Here is a 15,184-nt window from a genome sequence, read left to right as displayed (position 1 = left end):
ACGGTGATCCGCTGAAGAATCGTAGCATCCTGGAGCAGCCCAGGTGGGCAGGGACCTCGAAAGATCGTCTGGCCCAGCCTTTTGTGGCAAAGGGAGCCTAGATGAGATTATCTAGCACCCTGTCCAATCGCATCTTGAAAACCTCCAGCGTTGAGACAAAATGTCTGTCTTGTATCGAGATGAAACCTCTCTCCTGGTGCAACTTGTACCCGTTGCCCCTTGTCTTCTCCATGTGGCTCCTCGCGAAGAGAGCACCTCCGGCCTCTTTGTAGCCACCCTTTAAGTACTGGTACTGGCATGCTGTGACGAGGTCCCCCCTGAGCCTTCTCTTCTCCAAGGGAGAAAAGACCCAACTCCTTCAGCCTTTCCTCACAGGGCGGGTTCTCCAGCCCTTTGATCGTCTTTGTGGCCCTCCTCGGGACCCTCTCCAGTCTGTCTGTGTCTTTTTTCGGTTTGTTGTTTTTCTGGGTTTTTTTTGAATTGTGGGGACCAGAACTGGACACAGCGCTGCAGGTGCAGCCTGCAGGGGTGACCTCTGTGAGAAGAGGCCAGGGTCTGCCCTGGGCTGGACACAGCTGGTTCCAGCCAGCTAGGCACTGGACTCGCCGCAGGCCAAAGCTGAGCAACTCGGCGAAGCTGGTGGTGCCCCTGTGAAAACATCCGCTTAAAGTTAGTATGGGATACAAAGATGATCGCGTAAGCTTACTTGTACGTATCTTAAATGTTAGATGCATGCAAAAAAAGGTCACTTACCAACCCATCGATGCCTGGTGTCAGGTAAGGGATCTCTCGGCCTCGAGGGGTAACCTTTGGGGGGCGTCCCTACTCAAGGGGAGATCGCCGCCGCGCAGCCAGCTGCTATGGAGGGAGAGCTCGACGGACCCTGATGGCCGCACATATTTCTAGCGTAAAGTGGTTGAGTCGTAGTCAGATTTTCTGCCGTGTTCACGCAGTTTTGGCCGCTTATCAGCCCAGTCTCCAGCCAAACCGGTTTGTTGGGTTTGGTGCTGGGTTCTCACCGATAGCCTCACACAACAGGACTAACTTCGGTTAACAGAACCTCCTGGGAACTTTAAATCCCTGAAGTCATTTCTCAAAATTTGAGGAAAGATTGTAGGTGAGCTAGTGAACCCTTGTGGCAATCGGGTCCATGTCAGTTGTTTCCCTTGCCAGGTAAAGGCAAAGATATTAATTGACTCTCTTCAGCAACAGGAATACTAAAAAATGCTCCAGTTAAATCTAAAACAGTATAATATTGAGCGCACGCAGGTATCCGAGTAAGAATTAAACTGGGGTCAGGGACTACAGGATGTGGGGAAATAACATGTTCATTTACAGCACGGAGATCTCGAACAAATCTATACTCTGGGTCCCCATCTTTATCTAATAATCGATGTTTGCTTACGGGTAGAATAGGAGTATTATAAGGACTTTGACATTCTCTAAGTGTGCCCTTTCTCAAGAAAGACTCGGTTTGTTTATGTATACTCGGTATAGCTTCATCAACAATGGGGTACTGTGGTATCGAAGGGGGCGAGCCTCCTTTTGTTTTAATAATTACCGGTTCTGCAGATAAGAGCAATCCTGCGTCTTCACAGAATCACAGAATGGTAGGGGTTGGAAGGGACCTCTGTGGGTCATCTAGTCCAACCCCCCTGCCGAAGCAGGGTCACCTAGAGCAGGCTGCATAGGACCTTGTCCAGGCGGGTCTTGAATATCTCCAGAGAAGGAGACTCCACAACCTCCCTGGGCAGCCTGTTCCACTGCTCCGTCACCCTCAGAGGGAAGAAGTTCTTCCTCATGTTCAGACGAAACTTCCTGTGCTTCATTTTGTGCCCATTGCCCCTTGTCCTGTCGCTGGGCACCACTGAAAAGAGTCTTCGCTAGAGTTACTCCATAGTTCCCGGGGAACCGCTTCGAGTCCTTGAGGAATTCTAGAAGATAAAACTTCGTCCTTGGGGATGTGTATAATTTCAGATCCCGTTATTACCAATTGGATTCCGCTAGGAGCAAGAAGTATCTGAGTGCCAAATTCCTGCAAAAGGTCACATCCCAGCAACGATACGGGTGAATTTGGGGAGATCACAAACCTTCCCCCCACGCCAATTTTCCGGCCAAAATAATAGGAAGGGGTGTAGAGAGGTATTTTACTTCTTCTCCTACAACTCCCCGTAGAATTACCTTTTCTTCTGAAACTTGTGGAATGGCATAGCTTAATAGAGACAACGTTGCTCCCGTATCTACTAAAAACTGAACAGAAATCCCATTTACCTTTGCAGGAACTCGTCCGTACTCATTTACCTCTACTCCTTCGAGGGACATTTTCGCGTTTCTCCGGCAAGTGTGGAGTCTCTAATATTTCACTGCGAATGAGGACGCGGTGGATATGCAGGGGTGGCTCCTCGTCCAGGACTTCTTGGGCGAAGCGGACATTCCTGTTGAAGATGTCCTGAATTTCCACAATAAAAACATTCTAGAGTATTAGAAGTTGACTGGTTTTGAAATGGGGGAAATGGGGCTTTTCCCCCACGTCCTCTGCCGCTCGGGTTTCCTCTTGACAGACCCCTACCTCTTCCCCTGGGGTTGTAAGTTTGTGTTATAGCAGCCGCCAATAGACTGATTTCCCTCTCCTTTCCCTGTCGTTCTCGCTTTCTTTCCTGTTTCTGTTGCTCACTCTCTCTCTCTTCTGTTTTTCTTCGTCTCTTCCGTCACAAACAAAGGTAGCAATACTAAGTATTTCAGTTAAGGTTTCCCCTTGCCATCCTGGCATGTGCTTTTTAAAATATTTATTAATGTCTGGGGATGATTGTTCCACAAAAACACTAATGGCTAGTGGTTCCTGAAAATTTTCCCTTGTCATCCCCCCATACTTTAATAAAGTTGCTTTTAGCTGTGTCCAGTAATTGCTTGGATGTTCATCAGGTTTTTGTCTGCACTCTAAAACTTTTGTCCAATTTGCAGTCTTTTCACCACACTGCCGCACGGCATCTAATAATTGCCGGACAGCAACCTGGTAGGCTTGCATGCCATCTGGAGTAGTTAGGTTGCAAAGAGGATTTTCAGTGGGCCAGGGGTTTACCCCTTGCCCTCTTTGAGCAATTTCTCTGTCCTTTTGGAAAATCTTTTCTCTTTCATCCATCTGGAATAATTCTCTCAACAGAGTTTTCACATCATTCCGATTAGGAGTATAGTCAGTAACTATTCCAGACGACATTTGTGCACGTTTTTCGGCATCATCTCTCAGTCTTGGCATTTTACTTTGCCACATAATTAAATCTCTCATAATTAACCTCCTCGGCCTCTGGGGCGGAGGGAGGTGAGCTCACTTTTGTCTTAGGTGGTTTACGCCTTCGATAAGCCCAATTATACCATATATGCCAATAATCAATATCCTGGCTGCCAGAATCTTCCAATATTATCCTTAAAAATTTTAATTTATGGAGTTTAAAGGTTGTTCCTGTAGGAGGCCAAATATCCATAGGTCGTCCTCCTCCTCTAGTCCGAGTCAGGAACGGCCATTCCTCCTGGCACAGCAAAATTAACCTTCGCTCCTGTAAAGTTTGTGCCAAAGTTATTTGCTTCCAATTCTCTAAGACCTCAGCAAGGGGCGTCCCCCTTCCAACGCTGGGTACAGTTCCCATTTTCACAAAAATTCTAATGGACTTAGCTAAGCTCTTAGCAAGTTTAAACACAAGAGTACTCCCAGTTTTGTCTGGAATCACCCGTGCCCAAGTCTCGTAGGTGAACTCACCTATTGTTGCCGGCAAGTGAGCGTTGGTAAGGGGCTTGTCCGGAGGATTTCCTGGCTCTCCTTCCTCTTGTGTCCTAGAGTCCCATCTGGGGTGCCATCTCTACAAGGGAAAAACCAGACGTGAGTACCTCTAGGTTTGCTCTATTGACAACTCGGAGTTGGGCCATCACCTGAGTGAGTGGCAAAGCTCAACTCGCTTAGACCAGTTTATATACATTTCTTAAACCGATTGCATCAAGTCTAGAATCTTCATAAGTTTCTAAGCAACCGTCCAGTTCCTTAAATACATCATTTATTCAATTCTCTCTGTTCTTCTCTCTTAGCAGAATTCCCCCTCGCTGGTTGCAGGTCCCGTTTGGTTTCAGGGTCGGCTCGGGGTCGTCGCCTGTCCTTTATCTTCTTCTGTGAATTCTGTTTGGTACAATTCTGAGAAAGACTTCGAGAGGCTTCAAGATGTTCTATTAAAAGTTTAGTTAAAGCGAGCAATTTTCTCATACAAAAAGTTTCCTTCTATACTGCGATACACCTGTTTCAGATAATTAATCATCTTTTGTTAATATTGTCTTTGTGTGATTAGCTTGACTGGGTTTTAAGCCAGTCTCGGGTGGGTCTGTACAAGGGACAAGGCTGAGAACAACATCTCAGGCCTTTCGAGTGGCATTCTGGTTGCATTTAGCCTTATACTATAGTTAACTTATTCTAACCTAAATTCTTAACTTTTTCGAGTAAATACAACATTTTCTACAGCCTCACACAACAGGACTAACTTGGGTTAGGCCTGCTTGTTGAGCATCTGCCTGGACCAAAGTCCAGTTAGTTTGGACAGGAGGAGCGCATCCGTCACAGCAGGCTTCCCCTAGCAATGACCCCAGAGCTCTGAGGGCGGTAGTCAAGGGCATGGGGGCCCAGGTGGTGTTCTCCTCAGTCCTGCCAGTGAGGGGAAAGGGTGGGAGGAGGAGGAGGAGGAGGAGGAGGAGGAGGGCACTGATAATGCGGGTCAATAATTGGCTGCGGAGCCGGTGCTGGCGACAGGGGTTTGGGTTCTTATGACCGTGGGACCCTGTCTGCGGATCAGCGTCTGCTTGGGGGAGAGGGGATCCACCTCACTAAGCGGGGCAAAGGTATTTTTGCCAGTAGGCTAGCTGACCTCATTAGGAGGGCTTTAAACTAAGAACGAGGGGGAGGGAGAGAGTAACCAGCAGCCCTGCGAGGGAGTGAGGGACAGGGTCAATGAGCAAAGGGCAGGGGGTGATGTGACGGGAAGGGATCACAAAATCAACAAAAGGGGGCTTAAGCGGGGTCACCTCCAGCACTTGCATGTAAGCAAGGAAGTGCCTACAAGGCACCATCATGGTGATACCTGTAAATGTAAAATTTCCACTTACCAGAGTGATTGTAATGAAACTGAAGTAGATCCTTGCTGATTTGAGAAGACAGGAAAGCGCTAAGATAAAGAGGCTCCTAAACGACACTACTTGGACAAACTTGACTTGCTGTTTTGGGGAGGGATAGGAAAGCTCTAAGATAGAGAGACTCCTAAATAATGTTATTTGGACAGCTCAGCCTTGGGAGGGCAGATGCACCAAGCTACAGAGGTAAAGAGGCACCAAGAGGGTGACAAGACCGGAGCAAAACAACCTGGAAGGACATGGTATACGTAATCTTAGACCTGAGTTTGCGCAGAAACAAAGGTCGACCAGCAGACACTGTGATGAGGAGTATAAGCCTTCATCTTGAGACCCTCAAAGACCACCCGAGGACGCTAACAGACATGCGTTAAAGACATTAACATATGCTAATTAGTTTTTGGAAAAGTCATGAATATGCTAAGCATTTCTCGGAAATATAATGAATCTGTATATTGTGATTGTATCTAACCTGAAATGACAGGGTGTTTGGCGTGCACGTTTGGAGGAGAGATCCCCCGTGTGCCCAGCGCTGCAATAAAGAATACCTGCTTAACAGTCTGCCAACTATTGAGTCTTCAATTCCGGCTTTTCACGGCATCAATGGAGAAATCCCCAGAGCCCCTTCTAGGGAGTCAACGTGCTGGGGTGCCTCTCTGAAGTGCCTGCACGCTAACGCGCGCAGTATGGGGAAAAAGCACGAGGAGAGGTGCTCTGCTGGACCTCCTGCTGAACAACAAGGAGGGGCTCGTTGGGGATGCAAAGGCCAAAGGCAGCCTTGGCTGCAGCGGCCGTGAGATGGCGGAGTTCAGGATCCCGAGAGGAGGGTAAAAAGCAAGCTCGCAACCCTGGACTTGAGGAGAGCCGACTCTGGCCTCTTCAGGGATCTGCTTGGAGGCGTCCTGTGGGATAGGGCCCTGGAGGGAAGAGGGGCCCAAGGAAGCTGGTTAATATTAGAGGGTCACTTCCTCCGAGCTCAAGAGCGGTCCGTCGCAACGAGCCTTAAGGCTGCGCAAGAGGAAGGTGAGCCTGAATCCAACCTCGAGCTGACGCAAGTAACTCACGAGATGAAGGAGGCTGGACGCTTGTCTGTGCTTGGGCTAGAAGGAAGAACCCTCCCCCCTCTCCTGAAGTGTCCCTACATAACAGACAGGATGCTCTGGGCTTGGGGACTGAAGAGCACGCGAGTAACGGACAGGATCCAGGACAAGCCAGCCATGCAAAGCTGACCCAACCACCGACCCGCATTCGAACCAGTGCCACCGGAAAAGCACGTAAGGTATTAGTAATTGGAGATTCCCTACTGAGAGGCACCGAAGCACCCATTTGCCGTCCAGACAGTTTCTCTAGAGAAGTCTGCTGCCTACCAGGAGCTCGCATCCGTGGCGTCACTGAGAGGCTGCCGAGCCTGGTGAACCCTACAGATTATCATCCGCTCCTACTGTTCCGTGTAGGGTGTGACGAGGCAACTTGGAACCCTCCAAAGAGACTATATGTCCCTCGGAGCAACGTTAAAAGAATCAGGAGCAGAGGTGGTGGTCTCCTCTATCCTCCCAGTCAGAGGAATGGGTCCAGGAAGGAGGAGGCGAATTGAACAGGTGAATGCCTGGCCGCGTAGCTGGTGCCATGCTCAAGGTTTTGCCTTCTGTGATCATGGATCTACCTTTGAGAAGCCGGGTCTGTTGGCAGCTGATGGGATTCACCTGACCAAGCGGGGCAAGAGGGGCTTCGCCAACGAGCTGGCCAGACTCACAAGGAGGGCTTTAAACTAGACTCGGCGGGGGAAGGGGATGGAGTTTTGAGCAACAGAGAAGAGCCAGGGGCTGCTGATGCGTTAGGAACCAACAGGGGAACACCTGAGAAATGCCGCAAAGGAACTGGGGCGCGATCCTCCAAAAAGGTGATGCGGTCGACAGCCCAACTGAAGCGTCTCAACGCCAACGCGCGCAGCACGGGTAACAAACGTGGCTGAGTGAGGACCTTCTGGTCGAGCTGAAGCGCGAGAAGGAAACGCGTAGGCAGTGGAAGCGGGGACAGGCAGCCTGGGAAGAATGTAAGGATGCTGCCCGGGTGCGTGGGGATGGGATGAGGAAAGCTAAGGCACAGCCGGAGCTGAATTTGGCAAGGGGTGTGAAGAATCGTAGGAAGGGCTTCTACTGGGGCGTTGGTCAGAAAAGGAAGACTAAAGACACACACCACACTACGCACACACACCACACCACACCCCCCCCCCCCTCCGATAAATAAGACAGGAGATCTACAGACAGACGATTTTTTTCCTCCGTTTTCACTGGCAATCACTGTTCCCACATCCATGATCTGGATGATGGGTAGACAGACCGTACCCTCAGCGAGTTTGCTGATGATACAGAACTGGGAGGAGTGGCTGATACCCCGGGGGGTTGTGCTGCCATCCAGAGGGACCTCGACGGGCTGGAGAAATGGGCAGGCAGGAGCCTCGTGCAGTTCAGCAAGGGGAAGTGCAAAGTCCCGCGCCTGGGGAGGAACAACCCCATGCACCAGTATATGCTGGAGGCCGACTGGCTGGAAAGCAGCTTTGCAGAAAAGGACGTGGGGGGCTCCTGGTGGACACCAAGTTGAACGCGAGCCGACAACGTGCCCTTGCCGCAAAGGCGGCTAAGGCTATCCTTAGCCCGATATAGAGGAAAGCAGGGTTTATGTATGTTACACTACAGTTGTGTAGAGCAATCGAATTGCTCGCTCTCCCCGGGGGTGCAGGGCACCACAGACCACCCTCGGGCAGCTTTGGGGGCTCTGCCTATTTTTCTAAAAGCCTCCTACCCAGCTTAGCGCAAGTCCTATCTTGATCTGCCCTCCAGCCCTCAAGCCACCAGTGCTGAACACACGCTTTGTATTTTATTTTCTCCCGGGAGGCGTGCAGCTTAGAAACGGCTGCAATTGAAGTGGGGCTTTCAGGGAACAATTTAGAGCACCTTCTGTTGGCTCTGCGAAATGTTCTGAAAAGTTAAGGCCTGCCCTGCCCTGGCAAAAGCAGTCATGTGACTGGAGGGAGCAGCGCCAAAAAGCCACAAGCACGTTTGGGGTGGACTTGCTGCGGTAATAAATAACAGTAAGCAGTACTTCTAGCTACACCAGCCTCTTGTGAGACCTCGTTGCCCGCCCACAGGGTCGCAGCACTACACGGCGCAGATCCCTCCGCGGACTCGGCCAACGTCTTCTCCCTCCGCCCCCGGGTCGGATCCCTCCGCGCCCCGAGAGCACGCAAACTCCCTGAGCCCCGGCAAGCACCAGGTCGACGAGGGCGGCCCCGCCAGGGGGGCGGGGACAAGCGAAAACGACAGACGAGACAGCCCATCGAGACGCGGGATCGGCCGGCGGCGATCTGGCGGCCCAATGGGCGCCGCGGAGGGCCTGGCCGAGTGGAGGAAGCGCGGGGGCGACAAGGGGCGTTGTCGTGGCTGACGAGATTATTGGGGCGCCGCCACTGTCTTCGGGAAGGCGCTTCCTCGCCAACGTCATCTGCGAGGACGAGGAGGTCGCCGCGGCTTTGCTCTGTGCGCGGTCCCCCTTCCCTTCCCTTCCCTTCCCTTCCCTTCCCTTCCCTTCCCTTCCCTTCCCTTCCCTTCCCTTCCCTTCCCTTCCCTTCCCTTCCCTTCCCTTCCCTTCCCTCCCCCGCGCTCGCAGGCACCCTGAGCCGAGGGCCCGTTGCGCGGTGCCCGGGAGCGCGGCAGGGTGGGTGGAGGGACGGGGGACGGGCGGGGCCTCTCTGGGTTGTGGCGCTCTCTACTGCACCATCCCTAAAACATCGCGCTTCTTCGGTGCCCCCCCCCGGCTGCCGCGGCGCGTACTGGGTTGCTGGTGCTGTCCGGCTCGCCTCGGTTCCCAGCCCCACCGTGGCGCGTGCGCAGAGGAGGGCCTCTGACGGTAACGCTCTTGGTGGCAGCCGCAGACGTTTGCCGCGTGATATCCCTTTGGCACTGCAAGTCGCGCAAAGTTTGCTGCCGAGGGATGGGAGCGGTCCTGCCTCGTGTAGGATGATAGTCTTGAAACCGTAGATTAAGCACACGCAGTCAGTGTCCTCGGGGATTCGGCTGGGGGGGGGTGGGGATGTGGGGGGTGTGTAAACAGTGGACGTCTGAGTAGCGACCGTAAGGAGTTAGTTCTGCATAGGAGAAATGCATGTCCTGATGTGCCTCGTAATAGCGTTATAGAGATTTCACAGCTCTGCTGTGCAAGGCTTTGGTTCTGAAGCCCCAAACTGGATTATTAAAGCAAAGAATTACAGCTTTTCTTATTTTTCGTAAAAAACAAAACAAAAAAAAACAAATCTAGAAACTGGTCATCCTGCAGGCTGCAAAAGCTTCCCAGATCTCGTTGCTGTGGTGAGGTGGGGCCGTGATAACAGCATGCTTGCAAGGTTCACTGATGCTGGTGCACCACGACGTGCTAGGAACTCGAGCGAGCTGCTCAGACTTGGGGGGGGGGGGAAGCAGCCCTTACCTACACGATGGTAACTTTAAGTTAGTATCCCGTATCATTTTGTTATTAAACTGCTGACAGTTAACAGTTAGGGATGTCTTCTGCTCTTGAAGGTAGGGTTTATGTGCAATGTAGAAGACAGACTGGTACGCTGCACTTGCAGGCTTCCTGTGATTATGCTTTTGCTCAGTACTGGAGTTCCCTGTAGCATGGAAATCGAATGGCCGCTGATCTTCCACTTCGCCGAATTCTTTGCTGATTCAGTTAAGCCCTTTGTCTCCTGCCTCTGCGTGGACCACATCGAATGGAAAAAGTGCTTAGGAAATGGTCAACCCAAATCAAAACATACTGGAGGTCGCTAATGTGAAGTCCTGGCCCGTCTCCTTGCCCCCATCATCTTGCATGCTGAATCCCGCTTCTGGAGGGGGCTCTGTAAATACGTTGTATTTTGTGTATAGAAAGTATTGATATCACGTAAGAAAAGTCAACGTTTCGGCTTGCGTTTGGGGTATCCGGTAACCTGCTTCTGCACGAGTTCAGTGGGGCATATTGATTTGCTTAAGCTATTGCCTTTCTCTGAAGCCAATCACGTTTTAACTGTTTGCTCTTCCTCCAGTGCCTTGCGTTCCGCGATCTTTCACCCCAAGCTCCGACGCTTTTCCTAGTCATGCCTAAGGAGCCAATTATCAGGTTATCTGAAGCAGAAGGTTCTGGTGAATCTGTAAGTACTGGGGAAGCTTTCTGTATGCTAAACTGTACCTGTAATTAGTTCCTAATTTACTAGACTCTTTCCCTCTTGATAGGGCGCGGTAGGCTATTTTGGGTTTTCTGGCGCTGTAACCTTTTGCCTCTAGCTTGTAACGGAACTGAGCTTTTTGACTGAAAGTAGGGATATAAAGCACTGCTCATCCCTGGGTATGTACTTCTGGTGCAAAATGCGGTGTCGCTTTGGAGCGCAGTCTGATGCCTGTTGTCATGGTTGAGAGAGAGAGGAAAATGTCGGTTGCAGGCGGACAGACGGTAGTTTGAAGCGCAGTGGCTGAATTGCTAGGAATTGGCTAACTGGTTTCTCTGGGTGGTTCTCTGCTCTCCTTCCTTCCCTTCCTGCCCTCTCCCCTCTTTGTGTGTGGCTTTTTATTTTATTTGTTTACGGTTTTGTACTTCCTTTCTCCAGCTTCTTGGGCATTTAATGCCCGCTGGGAAGAAGCGTGCTGCTCACCTGGGCCTGACACATGGATTCCGGATGGTTGTGGATGAAGGGCCCGAGGGTGGGCAGCCTGTCTGTCGCGTACATCTACGTATTCTGGGTGGCCGTCAGTTGGGCTGGCCGCCTGGCTAAGATTTTTGCACCGCAAGAGTTGCCCCACGTGTACGAACCGCCACTGAATGGATTTCGTCTGTTGCCCGTCAGTCTAGCCACTGTCGATGTCTCATTTTTTGTGACGTGTGTCTGTGGAAGGTAACAAAGGCTTTTGAGCAGCAGTTGCACAATAAAGATTTAGCATGGGGATATCACCTCTGTCTTGAGCGTCTTACTGAGGGAAATAGTTCTGCAAGTTAAAATGGTGTCTCCCCGGAGCGTAAGTATGTGGAATGTTTCAGTCTGTTAACAGCGTTTTGTAGCTAGGCAGTGATTTGGCCAGTCATTTGAAGCGTGACGCTGGAACCGCTTGGCAGTCTCCTGCGTCTTGTGGGAAGCAAACGCTTAGCTTTTTGGAAGTGGTACACAAATGTACATAAAGCCAGTGTAGGCCGCTGCTAACACTTTAGAAAACGCTGTACGTGACGCTACAGGCGTGCCATACGAGGGTGGTTTTGGCACAGTGCAGTGTGTTGGAGAAGCATCCAACTCCTGTTGGAGCACTTTATCCCTTTTCTGGTGAGGAGGGATATGGTAGGGGAAAACACTCGGTCTGAATGGCAGCTGTGGGGCTTCCATAGCACAGTGGAATCTCTCTTTTGTCGGTTTGGGTCAGCTGTCCTGGCTCTGTCCCCTCCCAACCTCTTGCCCACCCCCAGCTTTCTGGAGTTTGGGGGTGGTTGGAGAGAGAGCCTCCATGCTGTGGGAGCACTGCTCAGCAGTTAGTCAAAACATTGGTGTGTTACAACTGCAAAGCACAGCACTGTGAGGGCTGCTATGGGGAAAGTCGCCTCCATCCCAGCCAGGGCCAAACCAAAACTACATCGCGGGGAGACGGCAAACTTCATCTTTCTTTAATGGCTTTTAAAAAAGGGAGATGGGCACGGGAAAGCAGGGCGATCCTTCGTTGCCCTTGAAACACCGTGTTACTGAGGCACCAGAGACGCCCACTGGAAGGCGTCTTCATCTCTTCTGTATCCCCAAGCAATGGGGTGAAGTTTGGTGATGCGGGCGCGTAAGTAACGCGAGGCCTTCACCTTTATTTAATCTTCCCAGGGAGAAGTTCTGGCTGTGTAAACTCCCTAAGGTATCCCGAAGGTGTTCCCGCTTCTGGGGGCGGGGGAATTCTGAAGCAGCTAGGCATGGCTCATACATTCAGAGAGACCGGGTGATTGTCATAGGTTTAGGAGGTCTCTGGCGCCTGGTGGAATCTATGTCTCGCCTCGCTGGCAACGTTGCCGATACTTTGTTCCAAACCAGAGAGAGCAAAGGGTTATTAAACGGTGATCCGCTGAAGAATCGTAGCATCCTAGAGCAGCCCAGGTGGGCAGGGACCTCGAAAGATCGTCTGGCCCAGCCTTTTGTGGCAAAGGGAGCCTAGATGAGATTATCTAGCACCCTGTCCAATCGCATCTTGAAAACCTCCAGCGTTGAGACAAAATGTCTCTTGTATCGAGATGAAACCTCTCTCCTGGTGCAACTTGTACCCGTTGCCCCTTGTCTTCTCCATGTGGCTCCTCGCGAAGAGAGCACCTCCGGCCTCTTTGTAGCCACCCTTTAAGTACTGGTACTGGCATGCTGTGACGAGGTCCCCCCTGAGCCTTCTCTTCTCCAAGGGAGAAAAGACCCAACTCCTTCAGCCTTTCCTCACAGGGCGGGTTCTCCAGCCCTTTGATCGTCTTTGTGGCCCTCCTCGGGACCCTCTCCAGTCTGTCTGTGTCTTTTTTCGGTTTGTTGTTTTTCTGGGTTTTTTTTGAATTGTGGGGACCAGAACTGGACACAGCGCTGCAGGTGCAGCCTGCAGGGGTGACCTCTGTGAGAAGAGGCCAGGGTCTGCCCTGGGCTGGACACAGCTGGTTCCAGCCAGCTAGGCACTGGACTCGCCGCAGGCCAAAGCTGAGCAACTCGGCGAAGCTGGTGGTGCCCCTGTGAAAACATCCGCTTAAAGTTAGTATGGGATACAAAGATGATCGCGTAAGCTTACTTGTACGTATCTTAAATGTTAGATGCATGCAAAAAAAGGTCACTTACCAACCCATCGATGCCTGGTGTCAGGTAAGGGATCTCTCGGCCTCGAGGGGTAACCTTTGGGGGGCGTCCCTACTCAAGGGGAGATCGCCGCCGCGCAGCCAGCTGCTATGGAGGGAGAGCTCGACGGACCCTGATGGCCGCACATATTTCTAGCGTAAAGTGGTTGAGTCGTAGTCAGATTTTCTGCCGTGTTCACGCAGTTTTGGCCGCTTATCAGCCCAGTCTCCAGCCAAACCGGTTTGTTGGGTTTGGTGCTGGGTTCTCACCGATAGCCTCACACAACAGGACTAACTTCGGTTAACAGAACCTCCTGGGAACTTTAAATCCCTGAAGTCATTTCTCAAAATTTGAGGAAAGATTGTAGGTGAGCTAGTGAACCCTTGTGGCAATCGGGTCCATGTCAGTTGTTTCCCTTGCCAGGTAAAGGCAAAGATATTAATTGACTCTCTTCAGCAACAGGAATACTAAAAAATGCTCCAGTTAAATCTAAAACAGTATAATATTGAGCGCACGCAGGTATCCGAGTAAGAATTAAACTGGGGTCAGGGACTACAGGATGTGGGGAAATAACATGTTCATTTACAGCACGGAGATCTCGAACAAATCTATACTCTGGGTCCCCATCTTTATCTAATAATCGATGTTTGCTTACGGGTAGAATAGGAGTATTATAAGGACTTTGACATTCTCTAAGTGTGCCCTTTCTCAAGAAAGACTCGGTTTGTTTATGTATACTCGGTATAGCTTCATCAACAATGGGGTACTGTGGTATCGAAGGGGGCGAGCCTCCTTTTGTTTTAATAATTACCGGTTCTGCAGATAAGAGCAATCCTGCGTCTTCACAGAATCACAGAATGGTAGGGGTTGGAAGGGACCTCTGTGGGTCATCTAGTCCAACCCCCCTGCCGAAGCAGGGTCACCTAGAGCAGGCTGCATAGGACCTTGTCCAGGCGGGTCTTGAATATCTCCAGAGAAGGAGACTCCACAACCTCCCTGGGCAGCCTGTTCCACTGCTCCGTCACCCTCAGAGGGAAGAAGTTCTTCCTCATGTTCAGACGAAACTTCCTGTGCTTCATTTTGTGCCCATTGCCCCTTGTCCTGTCGCTGGGCACCACTGAAAAGAGTCTTCGCTAGAGTTACTCCATAGTTCCCGGGGAACCGCTTCGAGTCCTTGAGGAATTCTAGAAGATAAAACTTCGTCCTTGGGGATGTGTATAATTTCAGATCCCGTTATTACCAATTGGATTCCGCTAGGAGCAAGAAGTATCTGAGTGCCAAATTCCTGCAAAAGGTCACATCCCAGCAACGATACGGGTGAATTTGGGGAGATCACAAACCTTCCCCCCACGCCAATTTTCCGGCCAAAATAATAGGAAGGGGTGTAGAGAGGTATTTTACTTCTTCTCCTACAACTCCCCGTAGAATTACCTTTTCTTCTGAAACTTGTGGAATGGCATAGCTTAATAGAGACAACGTTGTTCCCGTATCTACTAAAAACTGAACAGAAATCCCATTTACCTTTGCAGGAACTCGTCCGTACTCATTTACCTCTACTCCTTCGAGGGACATTTTCGCGTTTCTCTGGCAAGTGTGGAGTCTCTAATATTTCACTGCGAATGAGGACGCGGTGGATATGCAGGGGTGGCTCCTCGTCCAGGACTTCTTGGGCGAAGCGGACATTCCTGTTGAAGATGTCCTGAATTTCCACAATAAAAACATTCTAGAGTATTAGAAGTTGACTGGTTTTGAAATGGGGGAAATGGGGCTTTTCCCCCACGTCCTCTGCCGCTCGGGTTTCCTCTTGAGAGACCCCTACCTCTTCCCCTGGGGTTGTAAGTTTGTGTTATAGCAGCCGCCAATAGACTGATTTCCCTCTCCTTTCCCTGTCGTTCTCGCTTTCTTTCCTGTTTCTGTTGCTCACTCTCTCTCTCTTCTGTTTTTCTTCGTCTCTTCCGTCACAAACAAAGGTAGCAATACTAAGTATTTCAGTTAAGGTTTCCCCTTGCCATCCTGGCATGTGCTTTTTAAAATATTTATTAATGTCTGGGGATGATTGTTCCACAAAAACACTAATGGCTAGTGGTTCCTGAAAATTTTCCCTTGTCATCCCCCCATACTTTAATAAAGTTGCTTTTAGCTGTGTCCAGTAATTGCTTGGATGTTCATCAGGTTTTT

The 15,184-nt window shown here is 50.7% G+C and overlaps 1 long non-coding RNA gene across 2 annotated transcripts; it reads left to right on the top strand.

Annotated features, from left to right (window-relative positions):
- Positions 1–8,127: 8,127 nt before the first annotated feature.
- LOC142365687 (uncharacterized) lies at positions 8,128–11,133 on the top strand. Of its 2 annotated transcripts, none has more exons than XR_012766555.1 (2): positions 8,128–8,674; positions 10,235–11,133. It is a non-coding gene; the product is annotated as an uncharacterized LOC142365687 (long non-coding RNA). The 2 variants fall into 2 exon arrangements; XR_012766556.1 differs by having other exon boundaries at positions 8,128–8,871.
- The last annotated feature ends 4,051 nt before the right edge of the window (positions 11,134–15,184 follow it).

The sequence above is a fragment of the Opisthocomus hoazin genome, chromosome W (genome assembly GCF_030867145.1).
Source record: "Opisthocomus hoazin isolate bOpiHoa1 chromosome W, bOpiHoa1.hap1, whole genome shotgun sequence".
Taxonomy (NCBI): Eukaryota; Metazoa; Chordata; class Aves; order Opisthocomiformes; family Opisthocomidae; genus Opisthocomus; species Opisthocomus hoazin.
This window is presented reverse-complemented; position numbering and strand designations above follow the sequence as displayed.